The following is a 14,701-nucleotide window of genomic DNA, read 5'->3' on the forward strand; positions in this document are numbered from 1 at the left end:
GTTGTCATTCTAAAGTTAGCCATTCTAGAATTTGAGCAATTTAGAGTGGCTTTCTTTGGTATTTTAATGTCTTTTTTTCCCCATTTCAGTTAAATTATTTGGTTAATGACTTAACAGATTAAAATTTTGGGGGGTTATCTGTATTTCCTTTCTGGCAACAGGTTGCTTTTCTGAATTTAAATTTTATTCTGGTTCTGCATATTACAATAAGAAATCAAACAACTTAAAACTGTTAATTAGAAAAACTGACACTGAGAAGTGACTAGTGGTTACCATAGGGAAGGGGTTGGAGCAGGTGTGGGATGTGGGGGTGAGGGGGATAAGGAGGCACAATAATTCTCAGTCATAGTATAAGTTGGTCATGGGTACTGTAGTACAGCGTGGAGAATATAGTCAATGATTCTGTAACATCTTTGTACATTGATAGTAACCGCATGAGAGAGGGTAAAGATTTAATAAAATGGGTAACTGTTGAACCACTGGGTTGCACATTTGAAACCAATATGAGACTGTATATCAATGATACTTCAATATCAAAAGAAAAAGAAAAACCAATGAGCTTCCAAGTTGGACTGACTCATATGTAATTTTTTTTTAATACTTAATGATCATGTTAAGTACAAATTCCTTTTGGAGGAATTTGATGAGTTTTTATTTTATAAGAAAGAATAGCAGGAGAAATGAATAGTATTAATTTGTTCTAACTCCAGATATTTGCATTTTCATTGTACAAGATTATTTGAGTATTTATAGACAAATTAAACCTGATAATTAAAACTGAAAAGTATTATTAAAATGTTTCTTGATTTACAAATTACATTTATTACCTAAAACCCATGTGTGTAAAATGCAATTTTGTGAATTAAATTGTTTTTAATGCTCCACTGATGCTTGCTAGTTAAAAGAACCTGTAGCTTTAAGCTTCTATGAAATGAATATTTATCTAAAGTTCACTTTCCAAGTTTTTTGTGCACGTGGATAAAGTTGTATTTTTATATAGCATGTTTGCTACTACACCTGCACTTAATGAATTGAATTGACAGTTTCTATATGTCAGTTCTTCCTTCAGAAACTTTTAGCTTTACATAAAGTCTCATGTTATAAGGTCATATTCATATAAAAAATACCTAATGAAGTTGAGTTTTTTATGATAAAGATGATTTTTTTAGCCTGTGACTTGTTAATTTATGATAACCTAAAGTATCAACCATTTCTAGAAATCCTGGATTTAGAATTTAAAACTTACACAAGCACTATGCCTTTGACACTTCTGAAGAAGTTCTCTGTGATCTTCCACTGAGCTGTTTTCACATGAGGACTTAGTGGCACTTCCCTTGTGATTCCCTTTACTTGTACATTGTTTTACCTAGAAATATAAATCAATCTCTAATACTTTAAAAATGAAATATGCTGTTTATCATGGCAGCATAGACAAGATCCTTTTGATTTATGGTCTGACACTAGTAGAACTTAGAGCAACAGTGGCAAAGAAAAACTTGATCACTGAAAATGAGAAAAATCGGTAGAATGTCATGAAGATTTTGTCTCAGTGAGGGACTGCATATAGTGAAATTTCTCCTGGATTCAGCCTATCAAATACACTTCAACATTTAGCAGACTTTCTATAGTTGAAGCAAGTGAGCTGACATGCACTAACAAATGGCCTTCTGAGGAGGTGTCAGATCCCCAAAACTCTAGGCAGTATCAGTCAGAAAGCCTGAAGGAACCAGGCCTTAGAAAAAGCCACAGAGTTTGAATGACCCTGCCAGAGTCATTTAACCACTCAGAGTCAATAGAGGAATTAAGGGATAAAGGAAGTAAGCAATGAGGCTGTAATTAGGTAATCCGTAGATCACTTGGAGCTCTTGGGAAGACACACACACACACACACACACACACACACACACACACACACACACATACATACACACACTCTTTAATCTAAAAGAGGGTGATATTTGGTCACTCCTGGACTTTAAATTCAGATACACAAAATCTGTCTTGTTCAAATGAATTTTGCCAATTATATACATTCAGTTTACATTCAGAAAGAAAGAAAAGTACTTAAACAGTGGACCAGGAGTTGGGACCATGGTGGTTTAGGTTCCTTATCAACCACAGACACATCATGATCAAATAATTCTGAAATGCATCATGCATAGAATTTTGTGCAACTGAAGAAAAAAAATGACTGCTAAAGTAACAGTTATACAATATGTGGCCTCAGGAGTTGAAGATGCTATTTAATTGCCTTTTCAGACAGTTATTCACCCCTCCCTTTCTTTCAGCCCTTGATACTCCCTGGGAGTTAGACGTGAACATTTTGAGAAGTTCATTAACTTCCTTACAGAAGAGGAGCGCTCTATATTAAATTAGAGCCAACGTTAGTGCAGCAGCCATATGTGTAGCCTTTCCTACCCAGATATATTTCCCTCACAGGCCTTTTGATTCTTCGAAACATTCTATCACAAGGCTTTGTATTAAATAAAATATGAAGTCCAGGAAGAATAGAAAGATACCTTATGGTCATTTATACCTTAGGGCGAACCTAATTTAATCAGATACTTTCAGTATGGGTTGTGTGCATCAGGCATGTAGGCTGGACTTCCGAGTATGGGAGAGAGGCATCAGAGTGCCTCTGGAAGGGGAGGAAAGGCTTTGAAGACATGCATCTCCTTTTCTATATTTTTGCCTTCACCTGGCCATTACTTGCAGAAACAAGGCCTCAAAACAGTTTTGAGCATCCATTTGGATTCTTAGGCCACCACAAAGGCCAGCCAAAGTAGTTAGGATTAGTTTGGCCTTGCGTAACAGAGACACTCAAAATAATGGCATAAACAAACGAGAAGAAAGAGAAATTAGGAAACCAATTATTTACAGTTGCATCAAAAGGAATAAACCTAGGAATAAATCTAACCAAGGAAGTGAAAGACCTATACCCTGAAAACTACAAGACACTCTTGAGAGAAATCAAAGAAGACACCAATAAATGAAAATACATCCCATGCTCATGGGTAGAAAGAATTAATTTTGTCAAAATGGCCATCCTGCCTAAAGCAATCTACAGATTCAGTACAATCCCTATCAAAATACCAATAGCTTTCTTCAACAAACTGGGACAGAAAGCTCTAAAATTCATATGGAACCACAAGAGACCCCAAATAGCCAAAACAATCCTTAGAAGAAAGAATAAAGCTGGGGGGATTATGCTCCCCAACTTCAAGCTCCTACTACAAAGCCATAGTAATCAAGACAATTTGGTACTGGCACAAGAACAGACCCAGAGATAAATGGAATAGAATAGAGTCCAGATATAAACCCAAGCATATGTGGCCAATTAATATACAATAAAGGAGCCCTGGATATACAATGGGGAAATGACAGCCTATTCAACAACTGGTGTTGGCAAAACTGGACAGCTACATGCAAGAGAATGAAACTGGATTACTGTCTAACTCCATACACAAAAGTAAACTCGAAATGGATTAAAGACCTGAATGTAAGTCATGAAACCATAAAAGTCTTAGAAGAAAACATAGGCAAAACTCTCTTGAATATAAACATGAGCAACTTTTTCATGAACATATTTCCTCAGGCAAAGGAAGCAAAAATGAACATGTGGGACTATATCAAACTAAAAACCTTCTGTACAGCAAAGGACACCATCAGTAGAACAAAAGGGCATCATCCTACGGTGTGGGAGAATATATTTGCAAATGACTTATCCAATTAGGGGTTAACATCCAAAATATATAAAGAGCTCACACACCTCAACACCCAAAAAGCAAATAACCCAATTAAAAAATGGACAGAGGATATGAGCAGACACTTCTCCAAAGAAGAAATTCAGATGGCCAAGAGGCATATGAAAAGATGGTCCACATTGCTAATCATCAGAGAAATGCAAATTAAAACCACCATGAGATATCACCTCACACCAGTCAGGATGGCAACATCCAAAAGACAAGCAGCAGCAAATTCTGGTGAGGATGCGGAGAAAGGGGAACCCTCCTGCACCGTTGGTAGGAATGTAAATTAGTTAAACCATTGTGGAAAGCAATATGGAGGTTCCTTAAAAACTAAAAATAGAGGTACCATTTGATCCAGGAATTCCACTCCTAAGAATTTACCCAAAAGAAACAGGGTCACAGATTCAAAAAGATATACGCACCCCTATGTTTATCGCAGCACTATTTACAATAGCCAAGACATGGAAGCAGCCTAAGTTTCCATCAGTAGATGAATGGATAAAGAAGATGTGGTACATATACCAATGGAATATTATTCAGCCGTGAGAAGAAAACAGATCCTACCATTTGCAACAATGTGGATGGAACTAGAGGGCATTATGCACAGTGAAATAAGACAAGTACCAAATGATTTCTCTCCTCTGTGGAGTATAACAACAAAGCAAAACCTGAAGAAACAAAACAGCAGCAGACTCACTGAACCCAAGAAGGGACTAGCAGTTACTAAAGGGAAAGAGGGTGGGAAGGGAGGGATAAGGGGATTAAGGGGTATTGTGATTATCACACATAATACAGGAGGGGCATGGGTGAGGCTGTATAGCATGGAGAAGACAAGTAGTGACTCTATAGCATCTTACTATGCTGATGGACAGTGACTGTAATGGGGTATGTGCTGTGGACTTGATAATAGGGGTGAATGTAGTAACCACAATGTTACTCATGTGAAACCTGAGCAAAAGATAATATATCAATGATACCTTAATAACAAAAATAATGGCATAAACAAAGAAGTTTATAGTCTCTCACATGGAGGAAGTCCAGAGTTGGCAGCCCAGGGCTGATATGGTGGTTACATAAAGCATCAAGAATCAGGCTCCTCCTACACCCCTGTTCAGAGAAATGTAATTGTAACATTGTCCTTCTAGTTCAGGATCTTGTTAGAGCTCCAGCCATTCCATCTGAATTCCTGAAAGGCAGAAAGGAGACTCCAACAGAACAAGAAAGGAAAGGAGGCAGGCCCCCATCTTTAAGGAGACTTAATGAATGTCCCTCATAATGCTTTCATATACACCTCATGGGCCAGAACTTAGAACTTGGTTCCACTAAAAATAGAAATACCATTTGGCTGTGAATTCCACTCCAACAAGGAAGTCTGGGAATTACAACCTTCAGCTGACCAACTCGGTGCTGACCAGTTACAAATTGGGAATTTGTTAAGTCAAGATAGAAGGGGAGATATTTGCAGGTAACTGGGTGTGCCTGTCAGAGTAGCTAATGTTTATTGCATGCTTAAGGATATATATATATATATATATATATATATATATAGAGAGAGAGAGAGAGAGAGAGAGAGAGAGAGAGAGGAAGATTGATTGGTTATAAGGAATTGACTCGGGTGGTACAGAGGCTGAGAAGTCCCAGGATCTGCAGGCAATAAGCTCAAATAGTTGCAGTTCGAATCTGAAGGCCTCAGAACCAGGAGAGCCAAAGGTGTAAGCTCCAGCCCAAGTTCAAGCTCAAAGCAGGAGACCTTGTCTCACCTCAAAAACTGGGGGGCAGAGAGAGCAAATCCTCCTCCCCAGTCCTTGTGTTGTATTCAGACCCTCAACTGGTTAGATGTGGCTCACCCACATTGTTACAAAGATGAATGTATGTATTCAACACACATTTTTTGAATGCGTGCTATGGTGCCAGGCACTTTTAGATGTCTGGGAGTGTAGCTGTGAATGAAAACAGACCATGTGCTTTCTCTCAAGGCATTTATATTTCAGTGAGGGGAAACAGACAGTGAACAAATGGATAGTGTGGCAGGAGTGAGCACTAAGAGAAAAAAGAAAGCTGAGTTAACCCAGATAAGATGTTTAGAACAATGCTGGGCACACAATAAACCCTTAATAAGCATGTGTAGTTTTCCTCCTCTTTGTCATCACCATCCTTCATCATCAATTGGGTGGGGGTGGTGACAGCGCAGTGCTGCCTGTCAGGGTGTCTGTCAATATCGGGGATGATACTTACAGTAGCTGCAGAGGGTTTTTACACATCCGTGTTTAAAAGGTATATATACATATACATAATTTTCCCCTTATAATGTGTATATATTACTTCTGTACAAAAAGAAAAAGGAAGGAAAATCCCCTAAGAAAACCAGATCAATAGTAAATGTGAATAGGGCTGTGACTGGGTTAGTGGGAAGTGCAAAGGCAAAAACAGAAAAATGATGATGGAAAGGGTTAGAGGGAGCATTGAAAACAAAATTTACCTTCATTAATCTGTAAAAGGCTCTTCCTAAATCAGTGATTAAAGTGTTAAGCTTGTTTACTCTCTAATACCCAAATCTCAAAGAGTTATGCTGCATTTTAGTAAAAAAAATTGATGTGTTCTACATCAGTATTTCTTTGCTTCACAGCATTGTACTCAGCCTTTTAAAAATAAGAGCTTACCATCCTCAGTAAGCAAATTCTAATAGAGAAGAGGAATGCAGACGTTATGATAAATCCATGTGAAATTGATTTGTAATTATGTGTAATTGATTGCAGTGGCTTTGCACATTCTGCTTTAATATTAGGATATGTTTATTTGCGGTGACTCTTTAAAACATAACCTTTCATTTAGTGTTATGTGTCAACACCACCTGTTCAGTTGTGTTCATGTATAGTGATTACTGTTACTGGAGACTCCGTTCACCTTTGTTTTCTTCCTTTTGAGAGCCTAACAAATTGTATAGAAAGAATGGAAGCTGTCCTAGTACAAACCCAGAGGCCACTGAGCATCTCGTGCAGAAGTTACTTGGAACACAGGGTTACTCAATGTACACGGATCTACCTGGACTTTATATATCTCTTTGAACCACTTATCTCTTTAAAATGTTAAAATAAGGAGCTATTTTTTTTTCTTTAATGTCTTTTAATGTCTCTCCTCCAAATGTCTTGCTTTTTATTTATTTGTTTGTTTTTATTTTGTTATCATTAATCTAAAATTACATGAAGAACATTATGTTTACTAGGCTCCCCCCTTCACCAAGTCCCCCCCACAAACCCCATTACAGTCACTGTCCATCAGCGTAGTAAGATGCTATAGAATCACTACTTGTCTTCTCTGTGTTGTATAGCCCTCCCTGTGCCACCCCAGCCCCACATTATACATGCTAATCGTAATGCCCCCTTTCTTTTTCCCCACCCTTAACCCTCCTTCCCACCCATCCTCCCCAGTCCCTTTCCCTTTGGTAACTGTTAGTCCATTCTTGGGTTCTGTGATTCTGCTACTGTTTTGTTCCTTCAGTTTTTCTTTGTTCTTATACTCCACATATGAGTGAAATCATTTGGTACTTGTCTTTCTCCGCATGGCTTATTTCACTGAGCATAATATCCTCTAGCTCCGGAGGAGCTGAACAGACAGTTCTCCAAAGAAGAAATTCAGATGGCCAACAGACACATGAAAAGATGCTCCACATCGCTAGTCATCAGAGAAATGCAAATTAAAACCACAATGAGATATCACCTCACACCAATAAGGATCGCCACCATCCAAAAGACAAACAACCACAAATGTTGGCGAGGTTGTGGAGAAAGGGGAACCCTCCTACACTGCTGGTGGGAATGTAAATTAGTTCAACCATTGGGGAAAGCAGTATGGAGGTTCCTCAAAAAGATCAAAATAGAAGTGCCATTTGACCCAGGAATTCCACTTCTAGGAATTTACCCTAAGAATGCAGCAGCCCAGTTTGAAAAAGACATATGCACCCCTATGTTTATCGCAGCACTATTTACAATAGCCAAGAAATGGAAGCAACCTAAATGTCCATCAGTAGATGGATGCATAAAGAAGAGGTGGTACATATATACAATGGAATATTATTCAGCCATAAGAAGAAAACAAATCCTACCATTTGCAAAAACATGGAAGCTAGTTATTTTTTTAGAGGCGGTGGGAGGAAAGACACCATTTATTGTTTCAAGGCTTTCCTTGAAAACTGCCTCAGGACTGCTTCCATGGCTGGCTATGTGAGGCTCCTGTGAACCAGGGTCCTGTGCATTCTTCCGTAGGGAAGAACATGCCTGAAGCAAGGTTAAAAGGTCATTCTGAAAGACACTTGCCACCTCATATTGGAAGAGTTTTCTCTGAGCCTCAAAGAGTTTCTTCATTTTATTTTACTTTTTGGTTAGGTATTTATTTTAGCTCAAGGGCATTTTAAGTATTTGAAATACATATTTCCGTAGTGAAAATGAAAATTTATTCCTTTGAGGTGGACTACAAAGAGGTCTAGGTCTCAGAACAAAACACTAACAGAGAAATAAGGCATAAAGGATATGTAAAAAGCTTCTCAAATTGAAAACCTCTTTAGAATACCACATTCTCCATGATGCCACCTGGAAAACATTTTTAAAAAGCGGTCTATTTTAGAGCTCTTGGGCTGACAAAGTGTTTCCGTATATCTTTCCCCTGGCTTTATTACCAGACACTTAGATGGAAAGAAAGAGAGGTGTTGGGACCATGTGACTCCGTGCCAATTTCTGAATTGTAATCTTGGCATTGACACAGACTGTCTTTGGAGACTATGTTAGCTAATTTAACCTGGCTTCATTTTCCTGCCAGAATGATTGGAATTAATAAAGTTTCCATTGTAAGGATCTCTGAGGACAACTGTTTGGTAAGAACTTTATGTGTAGATGTCTTTTAGGACACCCTGCTAGTTACTGAGGCCAAATGCTCCCCAGCTCCTGCTTGGATTCACATTCTCTCTGAGATTTGAGAATTAGTTGTAGTTGGTGCTTATGAACTACAAATAAGACAGTCTTTTAGAAAAAGTGAGCAATATGGACTGAGAAACAATACTATTTGGCTTAGAAATGAAAAAGAAAGTGTTAGAAAGTATAGTAAAAAAAAAAATTCTGAAGACTGTCTCATATCAAGTATTCTTCTCAAAGAGTATTTTATCCAAACTATTACATTCTGCAACATAGTGTTATGACTTTTAAATAACTAAAATGCTTTAATAAGAGACATCTTAACTAGAAAGTGTTGTTTTTATTGGGTAATGAAGGTACTTAGCTTTCTTTACTATTATTCATCAAACCCTAATATGTCTCTCTATATGATATAATCTATATAATCTCTGTATATAATCATATACAGAAAATAAATTATGGGTATTTTCCTTGCATTTTTATCTCAAAATAAACCAGAAATGTTAACCAGTAGAAATGTAAAAAAAAATCATGAGAAGGAAATCAATTGTATCTAAATCAGTGATCCATTTTAACATATCTTGTCACATGATTTTCTAATTCACATGATTATCTGATTTTAATCCTATCATAAACTGATAATCTTAACACTGAATGGATCTTTAGAAATGATCAAGTTAACCTCCTTATTTAAGGAGAATATCACACAGATTCAGATTTGTTTTAATTCAGATTAGCAAATATGGTCCTTTGGTCCTCTGTCACCAGTGCCGCCCAGGGAGCTTCAGGTGAGACCAGATCAGTTCTGGAGGCCTTCGGTCTAGCAGATTAGAGCTAAACAAGGACGAAATAACAGCTAACCTTTGTTAGGTACCATTCTAAGCACTTGACATAATTAGCCCTTTTAATTCTCCCAACAGCCCTATGAAGCAAATGAGGCACTGAGAGGTTAAGTAATTTGCCCCAGGTCACGCAGCTAAGAAGGGAGTCTCAGACCTGGCAGAGCCTGTGCCCTTAGCTTACCCACTGTACTCCCTTTCATTGGTGGTTATAACAGAAGACAGAGCAGCATGTACTGACAGAGAGGTTTGGGCAGAAAGAAGGCTTTGGAGATTCAAAGAGGATTTGAGACTCACTGAGGATTGAGAAAATTCTGAGGACAGGATCTGAAAATGGACAGGATTTCAGTATTAGAAGAGATGGAGAGAGAGTGGAGCAGGCTTTCCAGGCAAAAAGGGTAATGTGAGCCAAGGCATACCATTAGGAAGAACACAAAGCATATTCATGGAATTTCTCTCTGGAGCCAAATCTAGAGAGAAAGGGAACATCAGGAACGGGAAGATTCCAGGGGAGTTACCAGCATTAGATGATAAAGACCAAAGGCAGCAAAAGTGGTCAGACATCTAGACAAAAGCAGTTTGAAAACTAAGAAAGCTTTCTTTTACAGATTGACAAAGGTCTCTCACCATCTTCTTTCTTTTCTTTTTTTTTTCTAATGGAGTGAGAAGTATTGGATTTGAGGTACAGAGAATGTGTGTCAAATTCCAAACCATATTTCATTGAAAGAAAAGGACAACAGTCTTTCCATTTTAGTTAATGCTACAATCCAGAGGTTACAGGGCTTTTATGACTTTAAGATTCCAAGTGTCATGTTTCCTCAGCTTAAATATTTCATACACTGAACCTTAAAAGTTAAATGTCTAATACATGCATGTATTGTTGAGGACATGTGAAACATTTTCCTGGGAAGAATTAAATATTTTAAATTGCAGGTGACTTTGAAATTCTAGTATGTTCCTTGCCTTTCATTATATATGTACTTTCCCCCTTCATGTTGCCAACTAATTGAAACTTGTCCTTTGCCTTTTCTGCTGCCACTGTGTCCAGTGTGGCCCTGGTTAATATGCATTCCAGTGCCAATCCTTTTTTTTTGTAAATTAAACCTGTATTTCAATGCCTCTGAAGACTTGCTACAAAAACACTTTTTGAAACAAGGACCTTCTCTATCCCTGACTTTCCCTGTTGACTTGCTGAGCAAGGTTCAAGTCTCTTTGCAACTCGGTTTCTTTGATGCATAAAACAAAGACCATCCCTGTGCTGTCAGCCTCTTGGGTATGTAAATGAACAAGTGAACGTTGGCAAGGCTGAGGCTATTGTGGGCTTAAAAGATAATAAGAGAAGAGTGGGATAGTTTATTAATTACAATAGTTTTAAGCATTCCCTGTGTACCAGTGACCACTGCCAGTGCTTGCCATATATTAATTCATCTCCACAACAGCCTTATAGGCACTATTCTTATTCCCAGTTAGAGGTGAGGAAACCGTGGAACTTGGCTAAAAGAAAAAATGAGGGTTGGAACCCAGGCAGTCTGATTCCTGAGCTTAACCATGAGAGTTGTTGAAAACTGGAATGGGCTCTCTTTTAAGATATTGTTCTCCTTCTTCAGAGGGTGGCTTCCCAGCAAGTATGTGGAGAAGGGTTGTGATTTGTAAGGCACTACGATTTATGGAATGCCATTATTCAGCATTTGTCCCAAGTCTCACACTCTGTTCCCTTTCTCTAAGTCAGTTAATGGAAAGCTGAAAGCATTGTGGCCTCCACTCTGAATGTTTATAGGATCCCAGGGTGTGGCATCCAGGTAATACACACTGAATGTGTTGGTGGGCCCCTTCAGCAAATATGTAGGTCCTGGAAATGCATCGATAGTAAACATAAAGCTCTGTCTTCAAAGAGCTAAACTAGTGAGATATTTCCATGTGTGGTATTGGACAGGAGGCTAGACAGGGGTCTCCACATCTCTGTGTAAACAGAGAGCCATCTCGGGGCTTCCTAGCTGACACCTGATTTTAGTAATAAAGGAGAGGTGGAAAGGCGTTCCGGAAAGCGATTAGCGTGAAGGAGAGCACAGATGCATGAGACCACATTGCTTGTGCAGGGAACTCCATGCACTGGAATATTGCCGGAGTATTAGAAAACCATTGGTGTGAAAGTAGAGTATTAAGTCGGATTTCCCTAAAAATCCTCTGCCATTGCTATCCTCTCTTTACCCTACTGCATATGAAGTACTTGAGAGACCAGAGAGGAAGATATCTTTTGCAAAATTAGAGTTTCCAGGATAAAAATGACATTCATTTCACATTAGAAATCTCTGATAATTGTGAATGGGCAGATATTACCAAATTATTAATTGCTGTCATGAAAAATTACTCTTAGGAGCTAATGAACTAATATCAATCAATAAAGAATAAAATATAATTAGATTTCTAGTATTAGAATGTTACAGAATCAAATAGGATAATTGGATTTCTAGTATTAGAATGTAATAGAATCAAATATGAAAAGCCTATTTGTGATACATAGTAGGGGGCTCAATAAATTTTTGCTGAGCATGAATGTTTGTGGAGAGTTCATAAATAAAACCAGTAAACCCTGTCTATGACTCAAAGACTTAAATTATGAACTGCCTCTTATGACTACTGGAGGTAGAGCTAGTGAGCACATGATTAATAAATGAAGGTTACTCTTATTACAAAGAGAAACATTTTCTCTTTAATAAGGTGTAAAACAGTTTGTCCTCTTTCGGATACAAGTCATTTTTCATTAAATATTTTTATTAAGGTAGGAAAATCTTGTGCAACTGATTGTAATTTATATTGCCACTTAAAAATTGTTGGATTTAACGTTTTGAAGATGTCTAATATCCTGCTTTAACTGAAAGATAACAGTAGAAAATAAAAGTATGTACCATATCCATCTGTTAACTCTACCTATCAAATGGTCCAGGGTTTTCCTCCTTTATGAACACTTGATGATTGATCACTAATCAGTTTGGAAGCTAATTAAAGTCACTAGAGTGATAGATACCCCGGAATCAGATTCGTCAATATAACAGTGTGGGCATTGTTCATTTCTAGATCTTTCTGTGTAGCAAAGCAGATGAGTTATAACCTCAGAGCCCATGGAGAATTCTAGGAGGAATCTTATAACCTTGCATAGCATGGTGTACTACTTTCTGTATCAAGTCAACAGAGGCAGAAGGAGATAATTAGTAAATTTGTTGTACGTTTTTTTTTCTTTTGGTTAAAATTTTTCTGCCCTCTCTCATAACACAAAAAATCAACCCCTTTAGCCACTGAGAAGTGTATATATATATGTGTGTGTGTGTGTGTGTGTGTGTGTGTGTGTGTGTATTTAACCATATAATAAATTCTTACAGTAGTTAGTTGTTACAAGGTTAATATCTGAAATCATGGACTCAGAATTTTAGAGTTGGAAAAGCCCTGAGAGATCACATGGTCCATCCGCCTCCTTTATAGGTGAGAAAGCTGAGGGCTAGCAGACTTAAAGCCTTGCCACAGCTCACACAGTTGGGGCATGACAAGGCTGAGGGCTCACACCCTTGGGTATCTAGGACAGGAATGCTCCTTCCAGTAATACTGGCTCTTAAAGATAGAAAAGAAAACAGTAAATCTCCAACAGAAAACAAAAACATGAATGACAGTTTCCAATTCATATAGACTGGTAAGTGCCATCTTGCATTCTTTCCTCTGAACTTCACCAAACATTCTCCTTTTAGAGGGATACCTTAAAATTCCCTTGGAAAGAAGCCATCCAGTTACACCATCAGTTTTTCCTACTCTGATAAGGCTACTAGGTGGTACTTGTGGTACTTTTTCTTTCATTCCACCCTTCTCAAGGTGTTTGAGGTGTATGGTTTGATTTGATTGTCCCCCTGATTTTGGTCTGTAGGCAGACCTCATTTGTCATCTCTAGTTGATGAGGCTCACACTGAGGCTCAAAAAAGCTGAGGTTACAAAGCTACTTTGCAGCAAAGCTAGGACCAAAATCCAGGTTTACTGGGTTGCATAGACACAAGCTCTTCCCGTTGAAATGCTGCTCTTTATAATAACTCCTGAAATAAAATCTTTAACCCTACACTGAACAGCCTATAATTATTTTCATGATTTACATTACCTTATTTCCTTCCTTTGCATATGTATTCTCTATTTTTCCCTTTGTTTTTATTCTCTGCATCTCTGTTGCCCTGTCATTTGGCTGGTTGGTTGACCCTAACCAGCTAGGTCCACAGTCCCAGACAGTGTCATTTCTTCAAAGCATTTGTTTGGGTTGTAAATATAATTTCACGATAAATTCAGACTGTTACATGATTTCATTTCAGTGGAGCCAAGACATACCTCAAGTTTTCTTGGGTAAACTAGCTATAGAGACAGCATCTCATGCTGTTTAATTGTTCGTCTTGATCTATTTGCTCATTCTAAAGAGCTTTGCTGAAATTCTTAACTTACACATAAATGGAAATATTCCTAATTTCCTTCCCTGTGTTAGAAATGATAATCTTTCCAACCATGGAGAAATTATTTCCTATGTAGTAAAATGAAATATTTTTGTGGTAATCTTTTTTCAAATATCAGTGTTTGACATTTACTGTGCATTTTATGTGTCAAGCTCTTTTTACTATGCTCTTTACATGTATTGACACTTTAAATCCTTCCAACTGCCCTATGCATGCAGTGAGTAATAATGTTGTTACTGTGAGAAGTAACAAGGAGGAAAAACAGCTGATTTCACAGTGAGGAGATTGAGGCCCAGAAAGGTTAACTTATTTGCCAAAACCAAACAGTGAGTGAGCACAAGGCACGATTTGAACCCAAGCGGTCTGTTCTGTGAGTTTAAGTTCATAGCCACTAGTATGCTCTCTCTCAAATTGAGTTTGCATATAAATGTTACTTTGCAAATACAAGTGTTGTAAATTCGGCTTTCATTGATTTGTGGAGGGTTACCTGCGCCTAGGGAGAGTGGGTGGGCTTATTAAAGTTCAACATTATGACAGTCCTCATTACCTCTGGGATTAGCAATTTTTCAAGCCTTGATGCCAAGAATGAGAATAAAAAATACTGACTAAAGTGTCATTCATAGGCCTGAAATGGAAAGCGGGGAGTGGTGGTGGGAACTGAGAGAGATCCATTGGAGGTATTAACTGAGTAGCATTAATGTCTCCCCTCTTGTGAAATATATCCCCCCATATTT

At 37.9% G+C, this 14,701-nt stretch overlaps 1 protein-coding gene across 8 annotated transcripts in view; it reads left to right on the forward strand.

The window, feature by feature from the left end:
* Window positions 1-14,701, forward strand: part of SRGAP1 (SLIT-ROBO Rho GTPase activating protein 1) — a 281,990-nt gene that overhangs the window by 179,385 nt on the left and 87,904 nt on the right. The window lies entirely within an intron of this gene.

The sequence above is a fragment of the Manis pentadactyla genome, chromosome 10 (assembly GCF_030020395.1).
Source record: "Manis pentadactyla isolate mManPen7 chromosome 10, mManPen7.hap1, whole genome shotgun sequence".
Taxonomy (NCBI): Eukaryota; Metazoa; Chordata; class Mammalia; order Pholidota; family Manidae; genus Manis; species Manis pentadactyla.